This window comes from Protopterus annectens, chromosome 7.part0 (genome assembly GCF_019279795.1).
Source record: "Protopterus annectens isolate FY-2018-M chromosome 7.part0, PAN1.0, whole genome shotgun sequence".
Classification (NCBI taxonomy): Eukaryota; Metazoa; Chordata; order Ceratodontiformes; family Protopteridae; genus Protopterus; species Protopterus annectens.
In genome coordinates, this window is record NC_056739.1 from 311,466,709 (window position 1) to 311,486,639 (window position 19,931).

A 19,931-nucleotide genomic window follows, 5' to 3' on the forward strand; every position below is an offset into this window, starting at 1 on the left:
TGTCTGTTAACAAAAGGCAATTGCTACATTGTCACAGGATGCCAGTAATTTGTTTGTATTTATTTATTTGACATGTGTTGACCAGATTAGTCCGACTGAACCAAAGCCCTTTTTCAATGGAGGCCTGGGAAAAAAGTTCTGCACATGTATTTTTATCAAATAGAATAGTAAAAGATATAAAATCATAAAGAAATTATGTACATTACATATCAGAAATTGTATACAAACTTGTTCAAATGAATTAAGCAGTACAGTCAGTGTATTTGAAGAAATACACATGCCAGGAAGCCCTTCTGGAATAAGGATAGTTGATGTATGATCCACTTAAGTAGAACACACATAAGTAGAAGAGGTAGGTTTCAGCAGAAAGTCTAAGGGCAGCTAAAGAGTAGGCAGTAGGAAGTGTACGTGGTGTAGGCAAGAGGGAAGAGAAGAGGACTAGGAGGAACAGTTGTGGAGGGTAATTATAGTCACAGACCCATGTACTGTTTAGAAAGTTTTTGGTAGCAGTGTTGAATTTTTGTTGGTGATGTTTATTCCAAGATTGGGCAGGGGAATAGCTGTATATTTTTTGTCATATTTTACTTTTGGGTTTGTAAATCTGGAGGAGGTTTTGGTCGGAGCTTCGGAGAGCCTTTGGAAGGATAGAGAGAGGAGAGGCAATATCAGGACAGAAGGAGGGTTGGTAAAATATAGAAGGTATGATGTTAAGCTGAGAGAGAAGCAATTGATGGGGAAATTCTAATCAGTTTAAACTCAAGAGCAAGACAGTGGCGAGAGTGGTAGGTTTAATCAGCAGCGAATTTAGCAATTTTATTGTAGAATCCTAATTTTGATAGGAGAGTGGTTTGAAAATTGGTAAGGATTTGTGATCCATAGAAACTGCTTGGAAGGTGTGCATGAGTCAGGGAGATTTTAGCTTTGTTGGATATAATTTTTTTTATTTCTGTACAGGAGTCCAAGTTATTGGTGGGTTTTCTTTGATGTTGTTGAAAACATGCAGGTCAAATTTGAGTTGGTCATCTAGGATGACCCCTAGAAGCTTGGTGTGAGACTCAACTGTGATGGGTGTGTTATTAAGAAGAGATTGAGAAGGTAGTTTTGGGAGTAATGTTGGAGAGCCATTTAACTGATTGATGTCAATCTGTGAGATAACGAGCAAATTAGGAAATAATAGAACGTGGATAGCTTATGTTCTGAGAGTTTGGTAAACAGCAGGGGGGTGGGATAGTGTAAAATGCTTTTGAGAGATCAAGAAATAGGCTAGAGACTAGTTTTATTGTCTCTGGCTTGGGATGTAGTGCTTATGAAGGATATGAGGACAGTGGAGGTGCTATGTTTGGGCAAAAGCCATGGTCTGTGGGAGTAAGTAAGTTTTCTTGGAGGAGGTAGTGAAGGATTTGTTGGTGTACACATTTCTCTAGTATTGTGGAAAGAGGGGATATAATGGCAGTTGGTCTGAAGTTTGCAAGTTCAGGGGAGTTTACCTCCCTTGTGAATTGGCAGAGTATAGACTTGTTTCCAGATTGTGGAACTGTAGATTAAGTAATGGAACAGTTGAGTAGTATGGAGATGGGGAAGGCAACTGAGTGTTGCTGCTTTCTGTAGAAAGAGTGGTGGTAGATTATCCACAGAGGAGGAGCAGGGTTTAGGCTTATAAGGATTTAATGTAGTTGGTAGACACTTTTCAGAGAGAAGGCATGAGAGGAATAAGGGGATGTGTGTGTGTGTGGGGGGGGGGGGCAGGAGAGATATTAGCATTAGAGTTGTAGTTGGTTAGGACTGATAGTTTGCTGATTGTGTCAGTGAAGTATGTATTGAAGTTGGAGGCCATTTCTTGGAGTGTTTGGATCTACCAAGCTGGCTATGGAGACATATTTTGAATATCCATGATGTCTGGACCTTTTATTTGGGTAGGCTACTGTAGGATGTGGGCTGGGTTATACAGAGGTCTCCTTGGGTGGTCCCTGGGGTTTTGCACTAGAATAAGTTAGGTTATGCTAAAATTTGATAGTAGTGCTGTTTAATGTTCTGGAGACAATTTTTACTAGGGGAGGTTTACTCTAGTGCAGTACTGGTTTGCTGGATGGTCACTTAGTGTTATGGGTAAGGTGTTTGGAAAAGAATGGGTGGGAAAGTAATTAAGTTAGGCAGCAGGCAATAGCAATGAAAGAGGGGAGGGAGAGACTTTGGAAGATGGATTACCATAAGGAGCAGAAGCCCAAGACACAACCTTTTAAAACCACTGCAAGACAAGTTTGGAAGGTTGAGAAAGAAATTCAAACTGGAGCTCTGGTCATATGGTTAGAATTTCAGAAACATTTGGCTTTAATGCCTGACTACAGACTCAAAGAACTGGGTGAAAACAGTATCCTGGTAAAAAAATGTAAACTGGCCCTGGAATGCAACTTTAAGTAGGTGTATACAGCTTTGAAAAGTGCTTGAAGCAGAAATCCTGGAACAGAATTCACAGTAGAGTGACTACTGCAATCCTACCAAAGACTAGGGCAACAGAATGCACAAATGTACCAGTAACTCTGTAATAACTGACTAAATGAGGCAATTGTAAAACTGGAAATAGTTTTGTTTAAATCTTACAGTAGTACTCTCTCTTCACACAAATGCAAATTTAAGTTACAAGACTAACATTTCAGAACATACTATAAAAAGTGCAAAGAGAATTTTTTTTGTTAAACCACGGACAAAAAGCAGGGAAGTACAAAAAATATCCCCATGCATTTCACTCAGTGCAACTTGAAATATTTAAGCAAATTTTTCCCCAAGCAAACTTGCAAATTCCACAATTTTAAACTTGCAAATTCCACAATTTTAAACTTGATCATTCCCTCTGTCTGCACATCCCGTGTCTCAACCCTAGCTTTTATTAAAGGAACGCTACCACTAGACGCATTTAAACGGCTGAAGAGGGACAACATTTTCTTTGTGCCATTTTTCCATCCTAATCTTTCCTGAACAGTTCAATGAACTTGTATTTCCTGACATAATCCCATATGTTGGCTCATAATACTAACCCTTATCTTATGTTGGTAGTACAGGTCCGGTATTTGCTGTCTTGCCTTTTATAAATGTATATTTTAGCCATTCAGGCAGCTAGTGCAGAGGATGAATATTATTGGCTGTAAACGAGCTGCTTTCTGATTTGATTCTCTCTGCCTCTAGTTGCCTCCTGAGTGACTTTGAACAAGTTTCTAACCAAGCATTCGTCCCAGGTGAAGTCTGACGAAGGTCCGTACCAGTTGGTGCTCAACCCCAGTTAAACACAAATAAATAAAAGCACTTGTACTTTAATGTCCAATGTACCCCATTCACAGATATGGTGCCAACTTGCCCTGCAAGGTCTCCTAACTTGTGCTTAGTACACCAGGTGAAACTTAAGCAGTGCTTTGTAGAATGGCTTTGGTATTTACTTCCTGTTCACCTTGGCCACTGCTCTTTGGCATAAAATTGTTTTTTAATATGCCCATAATAATTTGCTACCCCTTTTCTTGCATCTTTCCGGTGTCATAACCGTGAAAATACCACACCTTTCTTTTTACTGCTGTCTGCTTTTTTTTGGCTTTGAAGCCCAGCTTAGTATTTTTTTTTTTTTTTTTTTGCTAAGCTCATCAGCCTTGGTCCATCCAGATGCACTCCTTGTTCCTTGTCTAGCACCAAACCCTCTCTGTTGATACCTTTCACAAACAGGTTAACCCTGTTCTCATGGTTCATGGATAATGGTGAACGCAAAAAGAAGAAAAAAAAATTCAGACTTTGGGACTGATGTATGCGGCACACAATGGACCACAGCTCCCTCCATATACCAAATCCATTCAAAATTACTGTCTGCATTTTCATTCTCCAGTACCAACTTTATTGTTCTCAGAACCGTGGATGAATGGGACTCCTCTTGAGAAGGTGGATGAATGGGATTCATCTTGAGAAGAGATGGATGAAGGGCAGCAAACTTGACAGGATGCCAGTCCATTAGAGGATACTCAGACACACACGCATTAAGAATATAACCAATTCACATATCATCATATGTTTGGGATGCGTGAGAAAGTTAGGAAACCTAGTAAAAACCTAATTGTACACAGAGGGCATAAGTAGATGCCCATACAGACCTATTCCATCTTGGAACCGAAAACAGTGAAACTAGAGATGTTGGGCAAAATCTGTACCTGCTGCACCATATTGCACTCCTCTCTGGCAGTGTCCTTTTAACTAGCCTTTTAGTGCATGTCCTCCTTTGTCTTCCTGTACCCATTCCAGTAAATATTTCTTGATAAACAATAGCCTTCTAGTCCTGTTTCTGGCGAAAAGTTTTACAGGAATATTGATTTTTTTTTTCCTTCACTGTAACAATATCATACAGCTGTGTGAAAAAGTCAACAACACTTAATGAATGTTCTACTTCTTATAATCCTTTACCAATTAATAAAATCATTATAACTGTTATAGGTAGTAAACTAAAGATTTCAGCTATTTAATTAGGAAAACTGATCATTTACCTGGTGGTTTGCTGAAAATACCCCCATAGCTTGATGCAGCTGATCTGTTTGGTGCTAAGAATCAAAAAGCTTTGTGTAGCGTATGCAAAAAAGAAGGGACGAACTGCTTCATAAAGTAAATGGTGTATGCAAAAAAGGGAATAGCTACTCAGCAAGTAAATGCAACTACTTGCGTAATAGTGATTGAGCTTTTCCATGTGAACGTTTTAAGTACTATTTTTTCCTGTAGCTCACTTTATACCTAGCAAAGCCATTCCAAGCATGAAGTTGTCTTAGAACAGTAGCTGTCCTACTCCACTTCGTTAGTTTAGATGCATGTGGGTAGGTATGTGTGCATTTTTTTTGTAGTCTGCAGGATCACCCCAGTTAGTCCCCTTTGTGCACCCAAATGACAAATTTGTTCCTCCCACTAGGCCATTTACCAGGGAAGGTATGAGATGAGTGCTAAGGAGTGGGTCAGTCTGCAGACTATAAAATCTCCAGCCCCTCGGTGGCCTGCATGCTCCAGTCCACCTCATTTTGGGAAGTGCGTTCATGGTTCCCTGAATATGTATCTCCCAACCAAGTGTGGCACATCGCTTGCTGCTCAGGCAAGTCTTCATGTTGGCACTGGGGACATACAAAATCTTCCTTCCTCCCCCCAGTATTGGCAATTGGTGTACTGCTAGTTAAACGTGGGTTGTCTGGGGTGCATTCATGGTTTTATTTCTCTGTACAATGGGACTGGGTGCATATAGGTACTGTTCTTGTTTGGAATGCATTGTCTGAATTTGTTATGCCAGATGAAAAATTAAATATGCACATGTTCCCCTGCAGCTGACCTTGTAAAAGGTGTACTGTTTCTGCAGAGGGTATGTGCTTCCTTGTAGTCACCAGAGACCTCAGTGTGTGTGTGTGTGTGTGTGTGTGTGTGTGTGTGTGTGGTAAATATATACAATTTATAATTTTTTCCCCTCCTGGTAGAATAAATATTGATATTTTTTATGTCTCCTTATAGGGTTTTGTGTGTGTGTGTGTGTGTGTGTGGGGGGGGGAGGGCCCACTTCAAAATACTGCAGCTACTCCACTGGCTTCACACAAGGTACTTCTCTTGCTGATCATTTTGCATAGCACCCTGCCATGCATGTTGAACCATCTCTGTGCCAGTTTCATATTTGGGCCCCTAGCTACTGAAACCTTTTTGAGTTTTCCCTTCTCTTAACAGACATTGCTAGGAAGGGGTGGCAACTCCTCTGTAATTTTTAGGCCCCCTTGTTCTGGAGAGCTGCATTTCTTACTGTAGTGTTAAGGTTTGCTGTAGCCTTCCATATTGTGACTCTCTACACCTTTTGTAACATGGGTCCTTTTTGGAGAGAGTACACATCTCCATTCCCCTTAAAGGTTGTACTCTGTTTTAATTTCTCCAAGTTTTTTTGGATTTCTAGTACCATGATGTGAATGGACAAGTTAAAGTAAGGTTAAAGTTTGTGAAATTAGTTTCAATCTTTGTTATCCAAAGGTACTCTTTGCAGCACCTGCAATGTGCTCAGAATTGATTCCCACCAATTTGTATGGAGTTGCAGGTAGCTGTAACCTATCTAAAGACTACAGTATTTTTTTCAGACCCATTACTCTTACTATTAGAGCTGTCTGGATATCCTCCTTCCACATTGCCCTAGGTTCTGCCTGCAAATCCTGGTATTTTTTGATTTTGTCTCTTCGTATGTAAGACGCTGTAATCTGAGTGTAGCAATTTCAATGATCAATGCTACTTTTGTTATATTTTCATGGACTATTGTATTTGGCATTCTCATATCTATTTTTGAACTGTTATCATATGGGATCACCCATTGCTATAAACTTTATTTTCTGTAGTGCTTTGTGGTTCATGATTCCAGTGCGTCTCATCTATTTTAATGTCTGCATTATCCCCAGTGCTACAGTCTGCTGCATAATTGTGCCTTTCAGTATACATGCCCTCTGTCATTAGTATATCACACCCAAAAACAAGATATGCAACTGCTTGTAATTCTTTTTCACAAAACTGGTTAATTTCTCAGACCTGTTCAATGGACTTTGTAAACTAACGTGTAGATAGGCCTTTATCCTTGGCTGCTAGTACTAAGCTTTTGTCTCTTGGTTTAAATTCACCACCTCTCCTTAACCGTTCCTGCATTAGATCCTGATCGATATGAGGATGTTTGACAAGTTTTCTGTTCTTGCAGCTGTGCTGTTTTTGTACCTTATACGCTTTCATTTTTTGGCACATTAGTTGCTGCTTGATTTTATCTACTTGTTGTTTGATTTCCATTCCCATTTGGCACTGGTATGCTTCTGCTAAAGTAAGCAGCAAATTCCTCTTAGACTTGTTCTCGTCATGTTTTAAAACATTTGCTGTATTTGGGTCTTGAGGTCAGGAAGTCCTACGATTGCAGATATGTATATGTAATCAATTTCGAGGAGGCCCATGCCTCCTTCAGAATGGGGAATCATGTATAGTCTTGGTATACAGTGATGTTTATAAATCATTTGAGAAGCATGAAGCACTTTTTGTTTTCCTGTCCAACTGATCCAGTACCTTTTCTGGGCCAGTCAGTCACCCCAAAATTGTAAGTTAGAACAGGAAGAACAAATTAGTTTATAGCTTGGACTTTGTTTCTAGATGTCGGGGCTGTTTTCAGTATTAATTTTAGTCTTCTAAAAATATTCATTACTAAGTTTTGTTTGATTTTTTTTCCCCTTGATTCTTCAATTCCCAAATTTACACTCCCTCCAGCTCATGTTCCTTTGTCATATTTCTGTTTCAGACTGATATTTTCTTGATACGCAGCTTTTCTGCTTTAATGGTTGCTTTTGCACATTTATCAAAACCAAATGCATTTCTTGTATCATCCGAGAAAGTTTTGAGCACTGGCAGTTGTGCTTTCAGTTCCTCACCTGATTTAACTGTAAAGTTTTAAATTGCCCGATAAAAAAAGATAAGTCTTTACACATGGTTACAATTTGTCTCCCAGAAAACAATGAAGCAAACTTTTATGTAGACAGCTTAATGGGTTAAGGGCAAGACAAAAGCGCAATGGTGACAAAGCTACCCTGGAATGCCCTCCTTTGAATTTTTATCCTGGGCATGATGATTTGTCTATCGTAACTTAGCTGCAGAGTAGTTTGCCAGTATGTCATGGTCACTGTAATGGAACTGACCAGTGTAAGGTGTATCCTATACCTCTGTAAGCACTCCTTTATCCACGAATGTGGGATGCTGTCAGATGTTTTTTGTAGTCTATCCATGCCATACTTGGATTTTACCCCTGTTTACAATTCTGCATTATGACTTCAACAACAAATAATCCTTTGTTCCATAAGACTTTCTTTTATTATCCTTTTATTCTGTTGCTGCGATTGAGTTTTCTTCTAAGTAAATATAAACTCTTATCTGCATCAATTTCCATATATAGTTTACACATCACTGGAAAGCAAGCTATTGGTTTATAGTTTTCAGGATAGCTTGTAGGCTCGCCCTTAGAGGAGTATAATTTTTTCCTGTTAAGCAGTTTGGTGTCTGTTTGGGATGTGCATTTAAATGGGTTTTTACTTAAAGCTGAATCTTTGTGTAAAGATGTTAATACTTTTAACCAGAGGTTAGGCACTGCATCTGGGTCTGTGGTTTTTCGATTAGGTACCTTTCTTAATTTTGTTTCAATTTCTCTGGTTGATACTTCATCCCATTTCATATCCTGTACATTTGAACTTCTTACAGTGTCTTTTACTACTTCTATCTATTCAGCATCTTTATGTTCCACATGGTCTTCAGAGAGATTTCTCCAAAATGTGTGCATTTCTTCTTTTTTTTTTTTCATGTGGAATTTGTATTCGTTTTGCCTTGTTTCCCAATTCTTTATAAAACTTTTGAGTCCTCAATGAATTGCTTATTTTGCACTGTTCCTTTATATGTATCTGCATATCTTTTGTTTTTCTGCCTGTGCTGATTTATCTTTAGTATATGATTTGCAATAGTGTGTAGATCTTGGTCTGTTCTGGTAATGTATGTTGCTTTTATCACATCTAGATTGGCATGTATTTTTGTTGATCTATTCCCTCATTTGTACTCCAACAGCGATACCTCTCGTCTTAACTGCGGTTTCTTCTCTGTTTGGTATTTCCTTGATGGTATTTGATTTCTTCCCTTTCTTTCCTGTATTGCTATGTTTTTGTGTTAAGACTAGCTGTTGTTAATTTATCTGCACAGTAATGTAGCCTAATTACTTCTGTTTTATCACTTGAATTTCTGTTATTGGTCTTGATCACTGTGTTCATTTTTTTAAACTTCAAACATTCTGGATCTTCTTATTCACTTTCTGTAGTCTATTTCATTCATTGATCTTGTTTTGATTTAATAGAAATGGATAGACATAACTCTTCCCTTAGATCATTTCTTCTAAACTAAGGACACATTATTTGTTCTCAGTTTCCTGCGGACATTCTACAGAAAGTCCAGAATATCTTCCTTTCCTGTCACATATTCTCTTTAGCTTCAATGTTATCCTTTGCTCTTTCATAGGGCAACTTTCTCACTCCACAACATTGCCTATGTCAGAGTTGCCAACGTTTCCTGCTCCTTCCCTTGCTGTGCAACTCCAATTAAAACTTTTGTACTGGTTTCCTACTGAAGGCTCCAAAGTATCTTCATATGGCAACTGATGATGCTTCCCATTCCACCGGTTTCCCCTTAATTTGGGGCATTGTTCTGACACACTATGATGTTACCAGAGTTGGATTTTCTGCACTAAATCCTTCACTTCATAGGTAATCATAACTTCAGTTTTTATTTCTTTAACTTTTCTGTTACTAATTCACTTCTTTCCCACTTTTTCTTAATTTTTGTGTTGTAAAATGTTCCATATCCATGTGTCTTTGCCAGTATTTCACTTAAAGCAGCACCACAGATACTTTTGTATTGATTAGTTTTGCTGTCTCCTTTACATAAATATTGTACCCAATTAAGTCCTTCTTTCTCATGTACACATTTCTTCTTCAGGGGTCTCCTGTTTCCCCTTAATTTCTTAGTCTTTTTTTTTTGATCTCTTAGACTTTTTACACAAAATTCTTCACTTCACAAGAATCCTGTAACTTCAGCTTCTATTTGTTTAACTTTTTGTTTACTAATCTTCTGTTCTACATTCCCTCTTTGTGAACTTATTTTTGTATTGTGAAATTTTTCAATATCTGGGTGACTTCGTATTTCTGTTCAAAAATCTTTGGAGCTGCTTTTTTTTGTATTGATTATGCAAAAGATAAAGCCAAACTAAATATTGCACCATATCAGATCTTCCATGCCTGTTTATTCCTTTTTAAAAATCTCTAGATTTTGTTCTTTACATTTTTGCAATTCCTCTGTCAGTTCTTTTTCCAACTGGACCAAGGTTTCTTGGTCTATATACTGTTTTTTCATGAATCTATTGTATTAAGGAATGCAAATTTGCATTTGAATCTTTTGACAATTTGTTTTTTATGCAAGTATTTTCTTTTGTCTACTTTCTGTCTGTCTTTTTGTATATCTACTCCTGAAATTCTGTGCTTTTTGCATAATAGTAGCAATACATAATTTTCTTTCCCATTAGCCTAGTACTTACCTATGAACCTATCTGCCCAAGAGCATTTATAAGCCTAGCCAGAGTGTGTTGGCTTTTGCCACCCCCCTTAGATTAGTTCCCTGTGCCTCTGACCAGCAGAGCCATTAGTTCCCTGTGCCTCTGTCTAGCAGAGCCACTGCAGTGATCCCTGGGGTAAATTTTCTGATGTCCTTCAAGGATGCATCTGCAGTCATAACAAATGGGTTGTCCTGTCGTCAGGCAGCCCTTCGGTCGGCCGGATTCCAAAGTCTGGGTCTGGCCTCGGCTGGTGTCGCACTTCACCCGACGTCATCTCTGCTGGTCTTCGGGTATAAAGGCATCAGCCGACGCCATTTTCCTCAGTCTTTCTTGCCGCGTGGCGCCCGAAGCAGAAGCTGTTCGCAAGTGCCGATCGGTCAGATCCAGAGATTACTACTACCGAATACTACTTCATAGACTTCTAAAGCTAAGTACCCGTGGGGACTCTTTCTTGCCTCAGCCGATGTCAGAAAAAGTAAATAACTGTTTAACTTGTGGGAAACAAATACCTCATAAAGATTTCCACTCTTACTGCTTACCTTGTTTAGGCCCAGACCACGACGTAGCAGCCTGTTTAGCCTGTGCTTCCTTCAACCGACGAACGCTTAGGCATCGGTCGGAGTTTGCTGAACAGTTTTTCGGCTCAGATTTTGCGTACATTATGCCGTCGGATCCTCCGACTTCTCAAATTGTTAAACGCAAAGAAAAAGACCGACACTCGCGGTCCGCGGTTTCGGCCGAAACCACGGTTAAGCAAACCGCGAGTGTCTCTGTTTCGGCTGAAACCGAGCAAACGGGTCAATCTTCAGCCGAATCCATGACTACTACCGAGGCTCCTGCTACCCTAGTTGAATCGGCCTCTGAAGTTTTGCCTACTAATGTGGTTCCTATAGAATTATCAGACACCATCCCTTTGGATGTCTCTACCCCAGCACGTGGTGCTGCTAGGCCTCCTGCAGCCATGTCTATTAAGGCCTTTGCCAGGGCTAAAGCAGCCAAAACTGCTAAATCAGTGCCTGTTAAGCCCCCCTCACACAGGCCCAGTTCCAATTCTCAAATGCTTACTCTGGCAGAGGATCTCATCTCTTTAATAAGGGGATCCCAATCTCACCCAGACAGGGCCTCTCAGCCTCCAGAAAAGAGACCTAGAGCAGAGCCCCCAGAGCCAGTGTCCTCAAATGATTCTTCTGATGATTCAGACATTACAGACCATCCAGAGGCTCCTTTTTCTACTTATGAAGATTCCGACGCTGAAGAATCTATTCCATCTGCCTCTCCACCAGAGGAATTTTCCTTTGGGGAAACCTTACATGCCATGAGAGAGCAATTCCAATGGCAGGGACAAGATTTCTCAGATTCAAGAAAAAGGCTTAGGACCTTTCTACACTTACCGCAACATAGGCCCTTAGCTATACCTCCAGTTCTGCCCGTTGTGGATGATGCATTTAATGATGTTTGCACTGCTCCTGATACTTTACCTCCAGCCCCTGCCAAACCAGATAGGTTTTACAGGGTACCGGACACTCCTCACCACCTATACAAGGCCCCACTTGCAGATCCTGAGACTATCTCCCAGGGGCCTAAGGCAGTAGCTTAGACCTCAGCAAAAAAACCCTCTCCCTTCTGAAAGGGAATCCAGGTCCTTCGAGAGATGGGGTAAAAAGTTTACACCTCTGCTACTCTTTCAGCTAGAGCTTTGAACTGTCAGTTTCATATGATCCAATACCAAGAGTTTATGCTTGATCAGTTAACTAAGAAACTGTCCTCTGTTGACTCCTTAGATAAGAAATATGTTTTAGAAATGGTGAATAACATTCAGCAGGTTAGTAACCATTCTTTAAAATGTGGCTATGATGCACTGGAGGCTTAATTTAGATCAGCCATGACTGGCACAGTTATAAGAAGGCATGCATGGTTGAAAGAACAGGTCTTGCCGGATCATGTTAAAGCAAAGCTGTTAGATGCTCCTATGGATAAGGCCAGTCTATTTGGTTCTCCTGCTCAGCAAGTAATGAAGAAAATGGAAGAGAAGGCAAAATCTGTACAAACAGTTAAAGATTTCTTACAGGTTCAGCCCCCAAGGTTTAGCAGGAACTGGCCTTCCAAAAATTGGTCCTTTCCAGACTCCTCTAAATCTCAGAGAGGCAGGAATAGACGCTCCAGAGGCAGAAATCAATCCAGAGGAGGTGCCTACAGAGGACGCCAGTGGCAAGGCAATAACCAGCGAGGCACAGACACAACCACTGCCACTGCAACAGGACAATCACAGTGACTTGGCTCTGACACCGCCTACCAGGGAACAAATAGCAGCACCCTTAGGCGGAAAGTTAGCCTTATTTTCAAAAAATTGGTACTATATCACAAAAGACAAGTGGATTTTGCAGACCATAGACCAAGGCTACAGGTTTCACTTCCACACCTTACCAGTAAAAAGAGGAATGCCAAACCTACCTCCAAATCAGAAAACAGAAGCTCTAAAGCAGATAGCTCAATTAACAAAGATGAGAGCTGTGGAAAGAGTACCACCAACAGAACAGGGCAAAGGATTCTACTCCAGACTCTTACTAGTACCAAGAAAACAGAAAAGTTGGAGACCTATTCTAGACCTGTCCGCCTTAAACACATTCATCATTGTCCCAAAATTCAAAATGCTGACCCTACAGCAACTTCTTCCCATGCTGGGCAAGGAGTGTTGGCTGGTAACTCTAGATCTCAAGGAGGCATACCTGCACGTCCCCATACGACCAAATTGCAGAAGATACCTCAGATTTCTTGCAGGATCAGAGCATTATCAATTCTCAGCATTGCCCTTTGGCTTATCTACTGCGCCCAGAGTATTCACAAAATGCCTGGCATCAGTAATCGCTCATTGCAGGCTACAGGGAATCCAAATTTATCCATACCTGGACGACTGCCTGATACAAGCGGACAACAAAAGCAAACTGACAAAAGACTTACAAAGAGTCATTTGCTTACTACAAGCCCTGGGATACACAGTCAATTTAAAAAAGTCAAGACTAATACCATCCCAAACAAAAACATTCTTGGGTGCAGAATTGGACACAGTAAAACAAATGGCATTCCTAACTGCAGAAAAACAAGAACAACTCCTCATTACTTCTTGGCATTAACAAAGCAGAACAAACTAACAGCAAGGAAAGTACTGCAGGCCTTGGGCTTCATGGCATCATGCATAATCCTGGTCCCCCATGCCAGATTGCATATGAGAAAACTACAGTGGTACCTAAAGAATTTATGGTCTCAACACAGGCACAGCTTAGAAACCGAAATACCACTAATCCCATGCCTGAAACAAGAGTTCCTATGGTGGGCTCAAGCATGCCAGTCAAACCCAGCCTTGCCCTTCCACAACTTTCAAGCAAGCCAAACCATCACAACGGACGCCTCAGACATAGGTTGGGGGGCCCACATGCTGGACAAATGCATACAAGGAATTATGGACCCCAGATCAACTGCACCTGCACATAAATCAAAAAGAAATGCTGGCAGTAAAACTAGCAATCCAGAATTTCAGACCATTCCTCAAAGAAGGCCATTTGATGATAAGGACAGACAACACCACAGTCATGTGGTACATCAACAAACAGGGAGGCACTCATTCATACCCCCTATGCCGAATGACTCTGGACCTATGGAATATGGCTTTGAGCTACAACATTCAGTTACAGGCAATATTTGTACCGGGAAAAGAAAACATCCTAGCAGACATGTTAAGCAGAACTACCTCGGATGCTCACGAATGGATGCTACACCCGGACATCTTCAAGGCCATCACACAGAAATGGGGAATGCCACAAATAGACCTATTCGCATCCCCACTCAATCACCAGCTCAAGAAATTCTGCACAAGGACATACCACCCACTTGCATGGAAGGTGGACTCTCTATCCTTTAGTTGGAAAGGCCTGACAGCATATGCATTCCCACCTCTTCCTTTGATGCACAAGATACTACTGAAAATCAAAGAGGAGCGCCCAAGGATAATTCTGATAGCTCCAAATTGGCCAAGACAACACTGGTATCCATTGCTGAGGAGCATGTCACGGGGAGAACGTGGACACTACCCTGATGCCTTTGATGTTAACTCAGAGCGACTACAACATCATGCATCCAAATCTAAAACTCTGCAACTAACTGCCTGGAACATTACATAACAGCAACTAACCCAGATTTATCCCAAAGGGTTAAAGACATTATCCTGAGGCCCGCAGACCTTCTACAAGAAGGAACTATGCAGGGAAATGGAAAAGGTTTGTCATTTGGAGCACTGAAAGAGGAAAAGATGTGTCAAAGATAGATATTGCCAACATCCTGGAGTATTTGGCAGAGCTTCTCCATACAGGCCTGTCCTATTCCTCCATCAAGATACATGCATCAGCTATTTCTGCAGAATACAGCTTCGATCCCCCTGTCTTCTCACATCCTCTACTCAGGCAGTTCCTCAGAGGAATCAAGAATGTAAAACCTCCTAGGAAACCACCATTGCCAGCATGGGACTTGAACTTTGTGCTAGAAAAATTGACACTCCCTCCATTCGAACCAGCAGCAACAGCAGATCTTCAACACCTATCCTGGAAAACTGCTTTCCTACTGGCAATTACTTCAGCAAGAAGGGTTTCGGAACTACAGGCCTTAATGGCAGTACAACCCTTCCTAATCTTCCATCAAGATAGAGTATCCATGAGAACTAATCCTACATTTATGCCTAAGGTGGTATCCAGAGTGTCTCTATACCAGGCAATCCACCTACCTACCTTCTTTCCCAATCCACAGAACAGGGGGGAAAGACTGCTGCATACCTTGGATGTACATAGACAGTTGCGCTACTACCTGGACAGAACCAAGGGCAATAGAAAAACTGACCAGCTTCTAGTGGCCTATGCAACAGGAAGGAAGGAAAAGCAATTTCAAAACAGACAATTTCAAGTGGATAGGAAATTGCATCAGATTCTGTTACTCCTACCATGGAAAACCAATTCCACAGAACATAAGACCTCACTCTACAAGGGCTACAGCCACTACCACAGCTTTCTTACGAGGAGTGGCAACCAAGGACATTATTGAGGCGGCTACTTGGACCTCCGTGCATACATTTGCCAAGCATTATAACTTACCTCTATACTCTAGATCCCGAGCAGGGTTTGCCACTGCTGTATTGCAAGGGATCCTAACTACACCATAATTCTTCTTCCTCCTCCCCTAGTTTGGATATGGTATTCTACCCATTTGTTATGACTGCAGATGCATCCTTGAAGGACATAGTACAGTTTTGTACCTACCATAAATGTAGATGTCCGAACAGGATAGCATCTGCAGTCAGGATTACCCACCCTCCTTCCCTTCTGTGGTATTCCTAGGGTATTTGCCCTCCTAATAGCTAGCTGGGGGGGGATCTCTTATGGTGTATTTGTTTGTATATATGTAGATACATGCTTATTTTTTGTGTTTGCCTACCCTTTTTTTGGAAACATTGGCATTTACCCAAAATTTAGTTTTCCAAGAGGGCAACTGGCATCTGGGGCAAGAAACACTGAGGAAAATGGCGTCGGCTGATGCCTTTATACCCGAAGACCAGCAGAGATGACGTCAGGTGAAGTGCGACACCAGCCGAGGCCAGACCCAGACTTTGGAATCCGGCCGACCGAAGGGCTGCCTGACGACAGGACAACCCATTTGTTATGACTGCAGATGCTATCCTGTTCGGACATCTACATTTATGGTAGGTACAAAACTGTACTTTTCATTATTGGAATCTTGTTCCAAAGCATGGGGAGTCTCTGGGTCTGGAATCTACCCCTGCAGCACGTCCTATTTATTGTTGTGGTAAGGTTTATATCCCTAGAGCATGTGGCTCTCGTGGAGCATATCCATCAATTTTGGGTTGGACATGGCCTTGTATGTCAAGCAGAGATCACCTCTGAGTAAGTGGTATGCAACCAAGTACAGCTGGAGTTTCTTTAGTCTGGCTGCATAGGTCATCTGTTTGAGGCCAATAATCCTCTTGGTGAGGTACTATTGTGGTCTTTCCAGCTGTTGCAGGTGTCTTGTAATGTACATCACAAATGGGGCGTTGTATTCTATAATGGGTCTAATAAGTGATGAGTAGAGAAGCACAATAACCTCCTTTGTTCTGGATGAGACCCCTTTTGAGGTTAGGTGGGCCACGTAAAAGGATTTTTCTAACCACCTTGGCAATATGATTATCAAAGGAGAGATTGACATCTACTTGGGACACCAGATCCCTTATTACTTTTTCTGTATTTAGAGGACTACCACTTATGTGGTAGTTCATGTGTACTTTGTTTTTCCCAAAGGGGATGACTATGCACTTTTTGGCATTTAGCTTGAGGCCATGATTTTGACACCAGGTATCCATCTCTGTGAGACCCATCTGGAGGGTGTCTGTATCAGCCAGAGAATCAATTATGGCCCCTAGTTTGTAGTTGGCCAGCCAAAGACCTCTTGTGCTTGCCTGTACCTCTGAGAAGTATATACCAAACAGGAGGGGTCCTAGGACTGAGCCCTGGGGGGTGCCACTTGTAACCGATTTAGAATTGGACCTAGAGTTTGCAACTCTCACTGTGTGGGTTCTGTCCGTAAGCCAGTTTACAACCCATCTCTTGACGTAGGGGTTAATGTTCAGGTTGGTGAGTTTGTCTATAATATCAGAATGGGTAATGGTGTCGAAAGCCTTTGTGAGGTCTAGGTAGGCTGTGTGGACCCCCTTACCCTCATCTAATGCCCTGGTAACTGTCTCAAAGAAGTCCACCAGGTTTAGGAGGCATGATCTGCCCTTAACAAAGCCAAACTGGGTGGGTTCCAAAGTTTGGAGGTTCCCAATGTCTCTGTTAATGAATTCCATGATTATGCATTCCATAGCCTTGCATAGGGCAATAGTTCCCGGGGTCCGTTGTGGCACCACCTTTGTGGAGTGGGATAACTGTTGCTGTGCACCCTCTGTGTATGTAGCCTGTAGAGAGGCTGAGTTTGAACAGTGTGTTTAGGTGAGGGGTTAGTTTATTTTGGAACTCTTGTAAGACACAACCTGGGACACCATCCGGTCCCATTGAGGCTTTGTATAGGGCTGTTTTAACCTGTGTCTGTGATTGCTGGGGCCTTACATTCTTCTGGTATGGTTATGGGCCGTTTAGGGGGTGAGATGGGTGTGAAGCTTACACTGAACCTGTCTGCCAAAATGTTGGCAATATCAGTTGGTTCAGTGTATTTTGTGCCATTCTGCACCAACTCAGAGCAGATCTGAGAGTTTCCACTTAGGTTCTTGACATAGCTAAAGAACGCTTTGTGATTATCTTTGGAGTCCTTGGCAATTTTTCTTTCGAAGCTAGCCTTGGATGATTTAATGAGGGATCGTAGTTTCTTGCTGATACTGATCAGGGATGCCTTTCCTTCTAGGGATTTTGCTCTTATCTGTACTAGTTTCCTACTTCTATTGTAGAGCCTGTTTATGGCAGGGGTCCACCAGACTGGTTTCCGTTTCTTGGAGGAGTGAGTCTTGGTTTTACTTGGGATAGCACGATCCATGGGTTCCTGCAGATGATCATAGAGTGCCTTCGTATAGGTTCCAGCAGCTTGGACAGCATTGTCCATTGGTGTGGGGACTGTGAACCTTTCCACCTCGGTCTTAAGCAACATGAAGTTTGCTTTTGAAAAGTTTTTCATGGTGGTTTCCTTGATTGGGGTTGGGGGTGGAATGTGAATATCCAGAGTGATTAGTCTGTGGTCTTATCTAACCAGCGAGGGGTTGACATTAGGTGTGGAACACCGGTCGCCCATGTTGGTGATGACCAGGTCCAATATGTTGTTCCCTCTGGTGGGGGTGTTGACCAGTTGATCCAGGGCGTTCGAGTTTATAAATTCTAGGAAGAGTTGGGCAAGGGAGTTAGTACTTGAGTAGTTCTCCCAGTTAATGTTTGAGTAGTTGAAATCACCCAGTATTAGGGTGTTTGGTAGGACCTTCATATTTCCCAGTGTCTCCAGAAATGTGGAATGGGGGTCCTGGGTCATGGAGGGTGATCTGTAGCAAGCTACAATTTGAATTGCAGTTTTGCCTGTTGTTAGTTGCACTTGGATGATCTCTGATGCATCGTGCTGCACCACTAACCTGGAGGTGTGAGTATCCTTGATGAATATGGTTACACCCCCGCCTTTTGTGTTTTGGTCCGGGTTCTGTGGCCGAAAGGTATGGTATGAGTTATATCCTGGGAGTGCTGGGGTGCTCTCTGGAGCCTTAAACCAGGTTTCTGTTACAGCACAGATATCGATGTTCTCCATACTGAGGAGTGCCTCAAGTGCGTGCATTTTGAGGTTTAGACTTCTGGCGTTGAGGAGCATTACCCTCCGTTTTTGGTTACTTGTGCTATTTACAATGGTGGGTTTGTCTTTTGAGCCTTGCCTAAAAAGGCACTATGGGGGCGGCAAGAGCCTTTGCCAGTATTCGAAAGCTTAAGGGTGATAGCCATCTCTTGTGAAGCAACGTGGCTTGTCAAGCATGTCATCCCAGGCAGACAGATACTGGATCCCCTTTGAATAATACCAGAAACTTAGCCAATTGTTGAAGTTGATCATTTTTTCTTTATACTGTGGCATCATTCTTGGTGAGGGTAGGATGCTACTCAGGGTCATACTTGCCTGGGCTACATGTTCAGAGAGCTCTTCCATGTCTCTTTTTTCATGTAGTCCAGGGAGGTACGTCTCAGGTCATTCACACCAACATGTACAATGACAGAGTCTTATTTGTACTTGTTCTGGAGTGACCTGAGTGCTTGCGTTATGTGGCGGATCCTGGCACCCGACAGGCAGCTAACTGTAACTTTCTCCTTGTCCAGCCTAGTTAGTGGGACATCAGTGTGCCTGACTATTGAGTCACCTATTACTAGTGTGTTGGGTTTGTTATTTTGCCTTAAGGACTGTGATTGCGTGGCACACTGATTATGTGAAGTATGTGTTTCATGGTTGGCGATGGGTTTTGGAGGTTGCTTGGATGTCTGCTTTGGAGGTCTCTGTTGCTTTGCCAGATTTTTATTTAGAGCCTCCGAGTATGTTTTCGAGTATTTGTGTGTTGTTTGCCTGTGTTGGTTTGTTGGGTCTATGTGAGACTGGTTGTGTGTTGCAAGTGTTACCCTTCTCCTCTTGATAGTCCGTTAGTCTGGGGTTGAGAGTGCTTTGCCTCCAGTCTGGGTGTATAATTGCATTTCTCGCATATATTAGTGTTTGGTGATAGGAGAAGAGGGTTGTCTATGTACATGAGGCAGTTGTAACATTGCCTCAAAATGCCCAGATTCACCAGGTGGACTGGAGAGTACACTGGAAACTGCCCATTGCACATACCTCTGTTTTTCTGATTGACTGGTGTGGACAAATGAGCCTTGTCCTTCTGGACAGTATAAGGGGGCTAGTGCTAGTTGGTAGTTAGTGCTTATGAGGTTTAAGCAAGTGCTGGGCTGTAAAATGAATGGTTTTTGAGTGCTAAAGTTAAAGGTTTGTCTAGTTCCAAGGGAAAAACTGAAGAGTAGACTTTGTGGAGTCGGGAATAGTTAACCCCTAGCTAACCGGCGCTGCCCAGCGCGCAAAACCCCGCAAATGCAGTTTTTATATCAGAAAGATTAAAGAGATAGAAATAAGCCCAAAATGGCCAATAAACCTACAGTTTCAGGGCAGAAACCAGTCTGCTCCAAGGGCAGGTAGGCTGTTCAGAGCTCCCCACTCTCACTGGTGATCAAAGAAACTTCCTTTTTGCCCAAGTAAGGTATAG

General features: G+C 41.9%; 1 protein-coding gene across 5 annotated transcripts in view; it reads left to right on the forward strand.

Moving 5' to 3' along the window:
- The window catches only part of SRGAP2 (SLIT-ROBO Rho GTPase activating protein 2), a 1,651,541-nt gene that overhangs the window by 165,748 nt on the left and 1,465,862 nt on the right, over positions 1 to 19,931 (forward strand). The window lies entirely within an intron of this gene.